Source organism: Calonectris borealis, unplaced genomic scaffold, assembly GCF_964195595.1.
Source record: "Calonectris borealis unplaced genomic scaffold, bCalBor7.hap1.2 HAP1_SCAFFOLD_92, whole genome shotgun sequence".
NCBI classification, from domain to species: domain Eukaryota; kingdom Metazoa; phylum Chordata; class Aves; order Procellariiformes; family Procellariidae; genus Calonectris; species Calonectris borealis.
The window spans coordinates 213149-228707 of record NW_027441485.1 but is presented as its reverse complement, the minus strand read 5'-3'; positions in this window follow the sequence as shown (position 1 = coordinate 228707).

Below are 15559 nucleotides of genomic sequence, written 5' to 3'. Positions count from 1 at the left end.
GATCACGTACTTAAGCGGCTCTCCAAGTCTATGCCTCGAGCCTATGAATGACTAGCCCTTTTTTGGAAGGACCAACTTTTTTCCTTAAAAGTCCTAGACTGAAGACTCCACTGAACAGAACGTGGATTGAGCCACAGGACAACGTGCCGTCAACACTCTCAGGAAAAAAAAAAAATCAAGTAAAAATCAAGTTTAAATATCAGTTTCCATCGTGTCTCATTCATTCCGTTTCTAGTGATACCTGGGTGCTCCAAAATTCACTCTCCTGACACCACGTAGTACTACAAATTGAGTTATGCCTATAAAAATAAAAGGCTATTTCCAACCTGCCCATAAAATCAGTATGAACAAACAGAAGAGAAACACTTGAACTTAAAGAAGGACACAGGCAGCTCTTAATTTTTCGTAGATGAAAGCTCATTCTTTTCCCTGAAAGGAAAACACTCATAACTACCCAGGGTTAGTTACGCTAACGAGGGTACGTAGGCACGCTCTGTTCACGGCAATTGTTCATCAGCTTTTCTGCACCGGCAGCAAATTTGCCTTTTCCCTGGGTTTAACGGGGAGCACCTGCAGCGACCTTGAACGCGCCAATGTTTCTCCCGGCTCCCCCGGCCCCACACGTGCCATCACCTGAGCAGCAAGCGGCATCAACCACGCAGGATTTTCTTCACGTGACGCAGAAGGTGACGCTGGGAAAAGAGGAGGCACAAAATGAACCTGTTTGTTACACCCAGCCAACGGCGAAAACCCAGGGAAGGATTCTGCCGTGCGGGGCCGGGCTGTGCACCCCGGGAGCTCCAGCCGGCCGGTTTCGCTCCCCTTTGCCGGGTACCGGGGAGACACCGCCGCCTCGTGCTGCCGCCTGCCCCCCGGGGGACCTCGCTTCAGCCCTCGGGAACGGGACCGGGAGAGACCCTCCACGCAAAGAGAGCGGATCCACGCGTGGCGTGGATTTAATCCCCGAGGGAAGAGGCCGGGCTCCCCGCTAGCAGAAGGACAACTCGCCTCCCTGCCGCTCGGAGCGCCTTGCCGGGGACAGCCCTGCCTGCGCCTGGCTGCTCTTCAGCCGTGCTGGGAGTGCAGTCTGGCCGACGGATGCTCCGGCAAACAGACACTGCAGCGAATCGCAGCTCCCGCTCGTTACAGCTGCTGGTAATTTTGCCCCTGGCTAAGGCATGCCCCAGACAGCGGACACCCCGTCTCGTTCCAGCTCCTGCTTGCGACGGTTCTGGCTAATTGAAGCTCCAGCTCTGCACCGTTGATTTCAGCTCCTTCTCCTTACAAGCTCCAGCTATTTGCAACAGCCTGGGCTTTTGACAAGGTCGTAAACCAATCGCCGTCAAAACTCGACTATTAGGATTAAATATCATAGTTGGACATTGTATAAACATTAATTAGTTTGTACGACTAATCAGTTAATAACTATTCGAAGCAGTCGACAAGCAAGAGCTGGACTCGAAGAGGGCGTGCGGGGTCTGAAAAGCAGAGACCACCTCTTCCCCCCAGAGACCACCGCAGACGTTGAGTTGGGCCTGGTGCGTGCCGGCCTCCCGCACTTCGGGGTCCAGCAGGACCAGAGCCCCTCCCCCCGGGGAGGCTCCACGCACCCTGCCCACCCCCTGCTTTCCCCCGCAGCCCCCAATGCCCTCCCAGCCCCCCGCACAAACGGCCAAACCGGCTTCTGCTTTGGGCCCCCAAACCAGCTCACTTGGCACCCATTTCTGAGCCCAAAAACCCAGCTGCTGCGCCTGTTCTCAAGGCCCAAAGATGCCCCCGGGGAGGGCAAGCGCTTGTGTGATGCTTCTGGCAGAAACGGGGCTGAAAGGTCCGATCCCGGTGCCGGGGGAGCAGAGGCGAGCTGGCTGGGACCAGCTTTTGCTCCTGGAACGACCCCAAGTCCCTGCTCCGAGGGCTTCCCCTTGGGGCCCTGGGGTGGACCTGTCCCTCCCCTTCAAATGCTCCAGCAGTTTCGGGAGCAGAAGGCCGTTTCTAAGCCCTCTCTCCAGCAGCTCCTCCCTCAACTCGGCCCGTGAAGCCCCCAGGCTCGAGCACCTCGCTGGGGCGGGCGGCCTCCATTGCCTACAGGCTGCCCGTCTGCCTGCAGGGAGGGCTGGGGGGTGCCCGGCCCCACGGGGCGACAGTGGGGACTCGCAGGGAGGGTCTGTTTGCACACAGCGCCCACCCCGCCCCCCCGCCCCGGCCCCACTGCGCGGCCCCCCTAGGGCACACAGCCCCGCCCCCCAGCCCCACTCCCCAGATGCTCACAGCCCCTCCTCCGCCTGGAGCCCCCCCAGCCCCCGTCCCCGGAGCCTGCAGGACCGCCCCGCCCCCCCGCCACAGCCCCACTCCTCGGCTCCCCGGGCCCGCGGCCCCTCACACTCACGCTGCGCCGCCGCCTCGGTGCAGAGCCCGCCGCGCGCCCCGTTGAAATACCGCCCGCAGCCAATCAGCGCGCGGCTCCACCGGACCGCCCGCGCGGGGCACGCCGGGAGTTGTAGTCCCCGCCCCGGGACCGCGCATGCGCACGGCGCCTCGTGCAGCCCGGCTGGCTGTACATCGACACCCGTACAATGGAGGTGATCGTGCACCGACCCTGGTGCAACCCTTGTGCCCCCCATGCTCGCAGCCCCTCCCCGGTGTTTGCAAGCGCCTCCCAGCCCCAGGACCCCCGGTGCTCACAGCACCCGACCACACCATTTTCCAGCCCCGTGGGAGCCCCAAGCCCCACTCTCAAGCCCCGCCAGGACCCACAGCCCCACTCCCCAGCTCCTTGGGGGACTGCAGCCCCCGCCCCCAGCCCCACTCCCCAGCCCCCCTAGGACGAACAGCCCCCCCTCCCCGGCCCCCTCCGGGACGCACAGCCCCCCCCAGCCCCCCTCCCCGGCCCCCCGGGACGCACAGCCCCCCCCCAGCCCCCCTCCGGGACGCACAGCCCCCCCCAGCCCCCCCCGGGACGCACAGCCCCCCCCCCGGCCCCCTCCGGGACGCACAGCCCCCCCCCCGGCCCCCCTCCCCGGCCCCCTCCGGGACGCACAGCCCCCCCCCCGGCCCCCCTCCCCGGCCCCCTCCGGGACGCACAGCCCCCCCCGGCCCCCCCCCCCGGCCCCCTCCGGGACGCACAGCCCCCCCCGGCCCCCCTCCCCGGTCCCCCCGAGACGCACAGCCCCCCTCCTCAGTCCCCCGGGGGGTCCCCAGCCTCCCGCCAGCCCGCCGTGCCCGCGGCACCTCAGACTGCCGCCGCCGCCGCCGCCGCCGCCGCCGCCGCCGCCGCCGCCGCCGCCGCCGCCGCCGCCGCCGCCGCCGCCGCCGCCGCCGCCGCCGCCGCCGCCGCCTGGGTGCAGAGCCCGCCGCGCGCCCCGTTGAAATATCCTCCGCAGCCAATCAGCGCGCGGCTCCTCCGGGCCGCCCGCGGGGGGCACGCCGGGAGTTGTAGTCCCCGCCCCGGAAGTGCGCATGCGCACGGCGCCTTGTGCACTGCGGGTGCCTGCGCAGGGACCTCCCTGCAACGGTGGGGATTGTGCAGGGACCTTTGCGCAGCGGGGGGTCGGTGTGTGGAGACACCCATGCAATGGGGGGGGCAGTGCAGGAAGACCCTTATGCAATTGGTTGGTGTGCAGGGGACCCTCGTGCAATGGCGGGCAGGTCCACGGGGACCCTTGTGCGATGGTGGGGAATGTGCAGGACCCGCGTGTGACAGTGGTGGTTATTTTTCTCGGCAGTACCCTTGGGTTCGGGAGCAAAACAGCCGGTGCCTGAAACCACTGGGGTGTTTTGACTGCTGCTGAGCAGCCTCGAGGCCGCCTCTGGTTCCCACATGGCTCCCATGGTGCGCGTGGACCCTCCTGCAACGGGTGCAGGTGTGCAAGGAGGGTGATCCGGGGTAGGGGTCCCTCTCTGGAGGCACCCAGCTCGAGCTGGCACCTAAGAACTAATCAAGGAGTAATGAGGAACCTTCTCTTGCACCTGACGTTAACCAGCGGGATCCCAGGGTCAGACCCTGTTACGGTGATTGGACCCTGGGGAGGTGGCAGAGGGTGCCCTGGACAGGTTGGGGGGGTTCCCTGGGGAGGAGGGGAGCCCCCACCCCCCTGACTGTGGGCACTCCCCCCAAGGAGCAGAGCATGGTGCAAGACTTTAGGGAGGATGAGGGCTAGCAGGTCCCCGAGATGGCAGTGCCGGCTCTTCCCAGTGTCTCCCCAGTGCTGGAGGGGGTGTGCGTGTGTGTGTCTCATGACCATGGGGATGGGGGGGGGGGCGGCCTCAGGATGGGGCAGGGGGGGAATCCTGGGGTCCGGGAGGGACCCTGGGAGTGGGGTAGGTAGGGGGACATTGGGGGACAGAGGTGTTTCTCGGGAGATTGAGGACACCATGTGGGGAGTTGAGACTGGGAGGGATGACCCTGGGGAGGTGGGGGGCACCGCGGGGAGAAGGGATCCCACCCCCGACACCTGCAGCCACCCCCAGGGGCAGCTGGGACCCCGACCCACTGGGGGACCAGGATGGGAACGATGGGGACTCACTCATGGATACTGCACAGGTAATAAAATAGTTCATGCTGCACCCTGTTGTAGGGTCTCTGGGGTGCCCTGGGCGCCGAGTCCCCATGACAGCCGGCCCTTCCCGGGGGTCCCCAGGCTGCCGGGTTCCTCTGGCCCCAGCCGGCGGGAGCTGTGTCCTCCCAGCCGCTGGCCACGCAATGGCAGCACCGACCCACGGCCACGCGGAGACAGGGCTGGGGACAGGGCCGGGGTTGCCTGCGCTCCACCTGGGTCTGCAGGGCTCGGGCAGGGGGGACCCGGCATCCTGCAGCTCCGCTCCCACCCTGGGGACCCCAAACACCCCCGGGGGTGCGTCGCTGTCCCTGTCGCTGGTGGCAACCGGCATGGGGGGAAGGTGACAGTGAGGGTCCCCGCCAGTGGCCCGGAGTTCGTCACCGCTGGGGGGACAGGGGACAAGCAGGGCCAGCACCGAGGAGCGACGGCAGCACAGCCTACTCTCTGGGGGTCCCCACCCCCTGTCCCCAGGGGTCCCCTCCGTCCCCGTGGTTTATTGGGGGAACACAGAGCCCAACGACCAGCCACAGGGACAGGGGACGGGGAGCTGCCCCAGGGATGGGGACAGCACCGGGACACGCCGATACTCTTGGGGGTGCTGGCATGCGGGGGGGGGGGCACCCTAACCATTGCCGCCCGGGATGACGAATGCACCGGGATGAGGGAGGCACCGGGATGGGGACGGCGCATGGAGGGGCCAGAGCCGGCGCGCGAACGCCGGGCTGCAGGACCACGCTTCGGCTTCGGGGCGGCAGCAGCGAAGGCGGCGGCGGCGGCGGCGCTGCTGCGCGCCTGAGCGGTGCCGGCGCTGCAGTACCGCGATTCGGCCACGGGGCGGCAGCAGCGAGCAGCCGCCGGGCGGCGCGTGCACGGGGGCGGCACCGGCGCTGCAGGTCCGCGCTTTGCAGGCCCAGCGCCCGCCGGCACCGCGCACGTGGGGCGGCAGCGGCGTTTCCTTACCGGGACGAACCAACGAACGCGGCGGCATCACCCCGCAGGCACCACAGTACGGCATTGCCGTTACCGGCGGACGGCAGCGCGGAGAAAGGGGGCGCCACCGCGCATGCGCGGCTCAAGAGCTGCAGTACCCAGTTTTGGTCGCTCGGTGGCAGCAGCGAACAAAGGAGAGCGCGCCACTGCGCATGCGCGGCTGAAGCACTGCAGTACCGAATTCTGGTCGCTCGGTGGCAGCAGCGAGCAAAGAAAGGCGCGCCACTGCGCATGCGCGGCTCAAGAGCTGCAGTACCGAATTCTGGTCGCTCGGTGGCAGCAGCGAGCAAAGGAGAGCGCGCCACCGCGCATGCGCCGCTCAAGAGCCGCAGTACCCAGCTTTGGTCGCTCGGTGGCAGCAGCGAGCAAAGGAGAGCGCGCCACCGCGCATGCGCAGCTCAAGAGCTGCAGTACCCAGTTTTGGTCACAGGGTGGCAGCAGCGAGCAAAGAAAGGCGCGCCACCGCGCATGCGCGGCTCAAGAGCTGCAGTACCCAGTTTTGGTCACAGGGTGGCAGCAGCGAGCAAATAAAAGCGCGCCACCGCGCATGCGCGGCTCAAGAGCTGCAGTACCCAGCTTTGATCGCTCGGTGGCAGCAGCGAGCAGAGGAGAGCGCCCCACCGCGCATGCGCGGCTCAAGAGCTGCAGTACCCAATTCCGCCCGCCGGGTGCCACCGTCGCCTCACCGGCCCTTTCCCCTTCTCTCCGCCCAGTTCGTACCATCGAAAGACGGTAACTGCTTACTGGCGGTACTGGGCTTAGATTTCCCTGCCCTTTTCCCACTCGCGGCCCGGGCACTAATCTTCATCGCCTCTGTACCAAAAAGCACCCGGTGGCTCCAGCATTTCAGTCCTTTCCCTTTGGCCGCTTTACAAGTCCCGTGGTGGTTTCTGCCCGTGCCCCCCAGCCCATTACCCGGGGAGGAGAAGCAGCACAGGGAACCTGTGGAACAGGTTTCTTTCTAACCCGGAGGAAGCCCCAGGGATCGCTGTCTCGGTCTGCAGGTGGCATCGGGGTTGTGGGAGTGACAGCGGCGACTCAACAGATGCTGGAGAGAGATTTAAAAAAAATAAGGCCACACGGGTGACACCCTGAGAGCAGGGGAGGGGCAGCTATGTCCATCAGGAAACCGCGCTTCTGAGCAGACCCGGTGCCAGTGGCTGACCTGCAAACAACGAGCGATACGCTGGTGGTCCTGGGGCTGTGTTGCGGTGTTTGCACCTTTCCTCGCCTCTGTGCTATCAGCACTCTGCTCTCCTCATCCTGCACACGCGCAGGGCTTGCCACTTGGAGGAGAGACACTGCACGACGTCACTTACCACCCTGCCCTCCAGCGTGCAAAGGAATTAGAAATGAGGCAGGGAAAGCCAAGAGGCCTGCTGGTGTATTAGGCGTCCTCAGCAGTTGACCGTAGAGCCCGGCAGGTTCCATCCTTGCTCTGTGCTTTTGTAGCTTGAACCCCCGATTGTTTTGCCATCGAGACTGCAAGGCGAGGAATACGCCTCTACTTGAACAAGCAAGACCCCTGCCAAATAGCTGAGCTGTGCGCAGTGATAGGCGGCTGCCTGTGACCGACACCTTTTTCTGCTAAAACCAGAGCACGCTTCCCTTGTGAAGAGCCATCGGCAGTACAGAACGGACCTGAGCTCTCCTTGCACCGGCTCCTCAGAGAACGGCGTCTCAGTTCGACTGAAGCGTGCAGCAGCCTGTCGTCATCCCAGCCCCTCGCCCTCGAGCAAGCGGCTGCCTGTAGCAGCGGCAGAACCGCTGCTGCGCAGAGGGGAAAGGAACGGCTTGGCGTCAAGCTCTGCGGGCTGCCTGTGGCCCCTGCGGAGCCGACGACCTCGGCAGCCCATACAAAGGGCGAAGCTAGCAGCCTGAGAAGGAGTCACAGGGTGCTGCAGCTCCTGCCACAACCCTCCTTCCCAGCCTGCTGCTGGAGCACAAGGCACTTGAAAGCAGCAGGAAAGAACAAGGATGGCAAGATGGCAGGAATAACACGGAGAGCCTAAAGCGTTTAGCCAGCAGGGCTTGCAACTCACCTTGTGCCGTGGTTTAATCCCAGCTGGCAACTCAGCACCACACAACCGCTCACTCGCTCCCCCCTCAGTGGGAGGGGGGAGAGAATTGGAAGGGCAAAAGTGAAAAAACTCCACTTGTAAGGAAAAGGGGGGAAAAAACCCCCAAACAACAGAGCGAAAAACCCCAGACAGACAAGCGGTACAAATGAAAACAACGGCTCACCGCCAACCGCCCGATGCCCAGCCAGCCGCAGCCCAGCAGCGGCCCCCCCGCCAACCGCCCCCCGAGTTTTATTTCCTGACGTCACAGGGTCTGGAACATCCCCTGGGTCCGCCGGGGTCAGCTCTCCCAGCGGTGCCCCCTCCCAGGCCCTCGCGCACCCCCAGCCCGCTCGCCGGCAGGGCGGGGCGAGGAGCAGCACAGCCCCCGGCGCCGTGCAAGCGCTGCGCAGCGGGAACTCACGCAGCCCCGCGTCACCGACGCCGTTTGCAGCACAAACCCAAAACGCAGGAGGAGGGAGAGCGGGGTGGGAGTGGGGTGCGGGGGAGCGGGAGGGGGGTGCCAGAGTTTGGGCGGGGGGCAACGGGCAGGTTGGCGGGGCAGGCAGCACCCCAGGGGTCCGGGGCAGAGGGGTTACGGGGAGGCAGTGCGGAACACGGGGGGTGGGAGGAGGGAGAGGAGAGAGGAGGGCAGTGCGGGCACGAGGTAGGAGGGCAGGGGATACGGGGGGCGCGTCACGGGGAAAACCTCGCACGGGAAAGGCGGGGCGGACACCGGGAGGGGCGGGGGGGGACATGCGTGGGGGTGACCTACGCCAGGGGGTCCACCCGGGACCACCCACAGCAGAAAACTCGCCTGGGATGACCCGCAACAGATAATCCGTTCCCGATGACTGACCCTCGCTGGATAACCACGAGCGATGCCCCTCAAGTGGCTGGTGTTTCACCCCAAATCTTCCCCAAATCGGGGGGTTTTTTGCTTTTCCATAATATCAAAATTGGGGTTTTTTCCTTTTCCAAAACATTCCACCATTTGGAGGTTTTTCAACGCTTTTTCACAACAAAAATTGGTGGTTTTTGCTTTTTCGTTTTGTGCGTGAAAATGGGTTTTTTTTTGCTTTCCGGCTGCCCAAATCCAGGCGGATTTGGCTTTCCCGGGAGCTCCAAGTTGGGTATTTTTCCCCCAAAATTGCGGGCTTTTTTTTCCCCACCCCTTGCAGGCCCCGAATTAGGGGTTTTGTGGTATTTTTAGGCCATGGCAGCAGGTCCCGCTCTGCGTGCGCAGCCCTGCAGGGGAAAGTCCCTGTTGGGGGAACTGGCCCCCAATCAGGATGGGAACAGGCGGAAAAGGAGAACAGGGAAGAGGCAGCTTTTGAAAGCGCTTTTATATCTTCAATAGAGAGGTGTTTCGGGGCGGGGGGGTGTGTGTGTGTGTGTGTGGGTGTGTGGGTGTGTGGGTGTGTGGGTGTGTGGGTGTGGGTGTGGGTGTGGGTGTGTGGGTGTGGGTGTGGGTGTGGGTGTGTGGGTGTGGGTGTGGGTGTGGGGGTGTGGGTGTGGGTGTGGGTGTGGGTGTGGGTGTGGGTGTGGGTGTGGGTGTGGGTGTGGGTGTGGGTGTGGGTGTGGGTGTGTCGAGTTTTAAAATCCTTTCTGTAAACAGGGTTTCTTTGCATTTTAAAAACCTTATTATCAGAGACATTTACACTTAATGTATTTACACATATCTCTCTCTATATATTTAGTGAATATATTTATGTTTCACTTATACCCCCCTATTTCCCACTTCTTATATATAATACCTGCTCCGACTATGGATCTGTTGACTTACATATTTTGAACACTTAAATGTCTTTATAGACTTCTCTATTTACACTTACATATATTTACACCTATATCTTTATAGACTTAGGTTTTAGACTTAGATGTCTATTTACACTTGTACATAATCTCTTAGATTACATATAATGTCTATGTAGACTCTCTATGTAACACGTAGTAAGTGTAGATAGCGGTATCTATTCAGACCTTTTTCTATTTTAAATTCCTTCATGTATAAAATGTATCATCCTTTTTGCATTTGGAAGTTCTTTATTTTTTGATTTATAGAGACGTGAGTTACTTTTGTATCTTAAAACCCTATATACATCTTTCGAATTTTTTTATACTCTAAAATCCTTTATATAATAGGGCAGATATAGGTCCTTATTTTGAAATCCTTTTGTACGTATAAATTAATATTATTTTTCAATATACGTAACAAGGAGAGATTTTTTTCTATTTCGAGGCCTCACAGATATATTTACAGTTTTTAAAAATTTTTGAACCCCCCCCCATGAATTTTCAGGCAATTTGGGCTGTGACCCCCTTTGGGGGAGGGGGAGGGGGGGACACGGACCCCCATGACCCCCCATTCCCCACTCACCTGCTCCTCCACGGCATCATCACCCCCGTGGTGATGCTGGGGTGCCCCAAATGACATCATCACCCCTCCAGGCCCCCCAACCCCCCCTTTTTATTCACCCCCCCAAAAAGACACAAAACGAGGGAAACGGCCCCAACCGGCAGCTCGTTACTTTAATAATGCCGTTTACGTATGTACGCACGCACCCCCGCCAAAAAGGGGGGCTCTGCTAGAAAGATAAAGGAGGGGCGGCCCCCCCAAACGCTTGCAGCCCCCCCCAGCCCCCGTCCCGCAGGCTGCCAGCCGGCCCCTCACCCTCAGCACGCCCAACGACCGGCAGGCAAACCTGGGCCGGGGGTCTCTCCTGAGCACCACGGGACGCTCACAGCGAGGCATCTGAAAAACAAAAATCCCAACGGATATTTCAGCACGTTAAAAAAACAGCACCGAAGGCAGCAGAGGAATTCGGTCAGGACAAGGGAGAGGGTAGCAGTCGAGCTAAAGGAGGGTGCCAGGCAAACGGGTCAGCTCGAAATACAACGCCGCCTTTAAAAGCTCGAGCGATTCGAACGCTTAAAATCAGCGTGAAGACTAATTGACACGATTCTGAACACGTTCTTCGCAGAGAAGTAAACGCTCTCGCTGGTGTCGGAAAACGCCTCGTCCCTTCCTTACAGCACCGCTGCCGGGAGATAACCCCGTGAGGCTGCAGGACAAGGGCGCGCCGTAATCAGCATCTACGCTCACAGACCCACCGCCGCAGCTCCAGCCCTTGCGCTGCTGCTGCTGCGCATCTCGCTCGCTTGGCCGATAAAGCTGAAAGTGAAGCGTAAAACTTTGAAGAGTAAAATGAAAAAGAAAGAACAAATCTCAGCAATTCATTTTATGCTAAAAAGGCGTGCGCACGCTTACATACGTACAATGAGAACACTCGTACTATAAAAATATTTGATTTTCCTTTTGCGTTCATTGAAATTGCGTAGCTGTGAATTCATACCGTTAAATTATCTACCTCCAAGCTACACAGCTATCGTTTGACCAGGGGTTTTGCGTGTGTGACATGACTAGGAGGGACGCCTGGCCAGCTGCGCCGAGACCGATGCTACCGAACTGCCGGGGAAACGCGCCGTCGAAAGCGAGACAGAAATAAAGTGCTTCAGAGCACTCTGCCAAAAGATCAGGAAAAAAGCCCCTAACGTTCAGTTGCCTCTCTTTTTAAACGTTTAGAGCAACTACCCAACTGCTTAAGCACACCTAATAAATTATACACTACAGCTATTTGGCAGTTGCAGTTTAAACAACGCAAGTCAGTTTGGAAATTAGACAATTTTAACTTTCTTTTTAAAATTTCATTTATGATAGAAAAATCAGTGAGATAAGAGATCTCCCATACGGTTTTACTTTTTTGGGGGGGGGGGGGGGGGGGCAGGCGGTGGGGAATATCAAATCCCCGGTGCTGCAATACATCAGGCTACCAAAAAGGACTGGCAGGTTTGCTAACGCTGTTGGCTGTACCCAAGCGTGCGGAGGAACGCGTCTTTACGATCTCTCGACCGTTACACCCGAGAACCAAAGATCAGCCATACGTCGACTATTGGAAGATGTGCTGCGCTTGGGTCCTTGCAAGGAAATCGACTTAACTCCTTTTTTTTTTTCCAGAGAGAGTGAAAAGTCTCCTTGCGGATGACTTCTACTGCCAAGCACGTCATCTCTGAAGATCCATTCTGATGGGAAGTTTGTAAAAGGCAACTCCTTTGAATGAAAAAGATTTCCATTCTGGAAAATCTCTTTCCACCCGAAGTCAAAATTACGCGCTGCAGGTTAGGAAAAAGGACATTAGAGAATCAGTAACTCACCGAAAACACATCAGGACTCTCTGTCGCTAGTTACGAGGCTGCTACCGCTTCTCGGGAAAGCCTGGAAAACACACCGAAGCGACGCCGATTTGTCCCGTGTTGTCCACGCCTCTTCTTTGACCTTGATTGCTTTTAGCACAGATGCCAGTATCTCAGTAAGGTTTTCGAGTGCTCCTGTAAGGTATTTTAAACACTGACTGACTGAAAAAGCATAAAGCTTTTATCGTGAAAACAAAGCCTGTTTCTCCCGAACGTCCGAACTCTTACAAACGGTTCCTTTCCTCTTCTAGTCCAACATTATTTTCACAGCACCCTTTCACAGCAAGCGCACAGAAACAGAAGACTCTGCTTTCAGGAAGAGAAAATAGACGAAGGAAAGCAAGCCTTGAATAGGCGTACCACGCTCCAGAACAGACCTTTATTTTTAGTATTTGTGTTAAAATATTTCATGTTAAAAAAATCAGATAGAAGGAGAGCTGCCACATTCTTCGTGTTAACTGTAAAGTCCACACTACAAGCACCTTAGGAAAAATGCAGACACACATCACAGGCATACCTTGTACTTGCAGACCACTATGGATCCTTTCCATCCGTCTCGTACTTTCACGGCAGTTGACATTCTGCTGAGAGGAAAGGAAAAAAAAAAAAAAAAAAAACCACGTTTAGCACAAAGCTTCCTTTTCTGTGAAGACTACAACTGGGTGGAGGAGAAAGTATTTTGCATCATCTTTGGTGCAGTTGTTGAGACAGGCCACTAGAGCTTATGCATGTTTTAGACAACCGTGCCTTTTCTTTTGGCTCATCGGCAGCTTTAGTTTCGCTAGAACTCACTTGCCTAGAGACGCGCAGGTGACAGGCACAGACACCTACGTACGTTTTCTCAAGCCTAAGTAGAGCCGCGATTTCCTCACCCGATACGTCCCAAGTTGAGTATTTTTGTTAAAGAGTACGGCAACCCGTCTGTCCTCGCGAACTCGCTGCAAAAGAGGAATCCTTTTTTCCAGGCCGTTTCTCCAAACGGTCGAGATCTTTGAAAACTGCAGTTGTGCCACCAAACCTGCTCAGGGTCCCTCCCAACCTTCGACCATCGTTAGATTTAACAGGCACACGCTCTATTCCGTCTTCCAACAGCAAAAATACATAACGCCCCCAGACCCCTAGCGCAACCCTACGGACGTCCACACACACCTCGCTGTTTTGATGAGGAGCCACTGAGCACCCCTGCGAGCACAGCGGGATCATGCGCAAGACCAGCGTCCTGGTTTCGGCTGGGATAGAGTTAATTCTCTTCCTGGTAACTGGTATAGCGCTGTGTTTTAGATTTAGGACGAGAAAAACGTGGATAACGCGCTGATGTTTTAGTTGTGGCTAAGTAGCGCTTACGCTAGTCGGGGACTTTTCAGCTTCTCATGCCCTGCCAGCGAGAAGCTGGGAGGGACCTTAGCCAGGACAGATGACCCAAACCGGCCAAAGGGACAGTCCGTACCATATGACGTCACGCTCAGTACATAAGCTGGGGGAGTTGGCCGGGCGGCGGCGACTGCCGCTCGGGGACCGGCTGGGCATCAGTCGGCGGGCGGTGAGCAATCGCATTGTGCGCCGCTTATTTTGTATATTCTTTTATCGTTACGATTGTTTCCCCTTCCTGTTCTGTCCCATTAAACTGTCTTTACTTCACCCCACGAACTTCACTTTTTTTTCCGATTCTGTCCCCCACCCCACTTTGGGGGCAGGGGGAGCAAGCGAGCAGCTGCGTGGTGTTTAGCTGCCTGCCGGGTTAAACCACAACAACCAGCTTCACCTACGCCGATTTCAGCGAATGCAGCTTCTGAAGCTTTAAACTGAAAACCGTATCTTGACACTTTGCCGCGGCAGAAACGATCCGTAACTAGAACTCTACAAAAACGCAGTAACGCACATTGCAAACCCACAGCAGCGACAGCTTCAGAAATATTTCTACCGGGAACAAGGGAGAAAAACAATACAGTTTCATCTCACGCACAGGAAAGCAGCAGGCAGAGAAAAGGGTCGGCATTCGTAGCCCTTGCAGAACGCAGGCATTCTCCTTCCATTCCTAAACCCGCCTCTTAGGTCGAAATATCACAACACTACTACGGCAATATCGAGAGCAGGGAACAGCAGCCCTGCCGCTGGATGTGCTACTGACTGATGCTATTTACGTAGCAGGACACCTAGACAGAGGGGCACGTTTTTCCACACACAACCCTGAACTTCCTGAAAATTTATGTTTACCAAAACGAGCCATTTGGAACACATTGCCAAACAATGTTTGGCAATAAAACTTTGATGTGTTTGACACACACAAATTTGGGGTAACTCGCTACTTGCTTCCTGCTGTTGTTGTTCTTCCTTCAGAAATTCTACTTGTAGCCAAGTTATTCGCTACCGGTTCAAGCATTTACCTTCCAGGTATTACCAGCACATCTACACAGGCGAGGAACTAAATCGCTCTTCTAAAACTACCCGAGTGAAAATTACAGCCACGAAAGAGGAGTGACAGAGAAGAAAAGGAGAGGTCAGGCAGCAAGAGAGCTCTGCAGGCTGCCACCAGTCAACATCGCACTCTTTTTAAAAAAAAAAAAAAACACAAACCAAAAAATAACACAAACACAAAAAGCCCACAAAAACCAACAACAAAACAAAACCTTGACGTTGTACCTTTTTTTTCTTTTGGAGCTCGTCCCTGTCTCAGCAGATTGTCTCGTCAGAGCATGAAATGCAGGTGATCCGTATCCCGATGACATCTGCACGCGATGAACACGTGTTCAGAAATAGTCCAGATCTGTAAGACCGGTGTCATTTGTGTGGTTTTAATAATCATAACTCCGTTTTATTGACCGATGCATTTGCGAGGAAACTAAGTAACTTTTAAACGTAGCCTCTCCTTGGGGAGAAAAATGCGTTAGGGAGTGAAAAAAATGATGATTCAGAGCTCCCAACCATGACGGAGCAGCGGGGAAATTAACGAAAGTGAAGGCCAACAGCAGCAACACGAAGCGACATTTGGCTTTAATTCTGATCACGTACTTAAGCGGCTCTCCAAGTCTATGCCTCGAGCCTATGAATGACTAGCCCTTTTTCGGAAGGACCAACTTTTTTCCTTAAAAGTCCTAGACTGAAGACTCCACTGAACAGAACGTGGATTGAGCCACAGGACAACGTGCCGTCAACACTCTCAGGAAAAAAAAAAAATCAAGTAAAAATCAAGTTTAAATATCAGTTTCCATCGTGTCTCATTCATTCCGTTTCTAGTGATACCTGGGTGCTCCAAAATTCACTCTCCTGACACCACGTAGTACTACAAATTGAGTTATGCCTATAAAAATAAAAGGCTATTTCCAACCTGCCCATAAAATCAGTAAGAACAAACAGAAGAGAAACACTTGAACTTAAAGAAGGACACAGGCAGCTCTTAATTTTTCGTAGATGAAAGCTCATTCTTTTCCCTGAAAGGAAAACACTCGTAACTACCCAGGGTTAGTTACGCTAACGAGGGTACGTAGGCACGCTCTGTTCACGGCAATTGTTCATCAGCTTTTCTGCACCGGCAGCAAATTTGCCTTTTCCCTGGGTTTAACGGGGAGCACCTGCAGCGACCTTGAACGCGCCAATGTTTCTCCCGGCTCCCCCGGCCCCACACGTGCCATCACCTGAGCAGCAAGCGGCGTCAACCACGCAGGATTTTCTTCACGTGACGCAGAAGGTGACGCTGGGAAA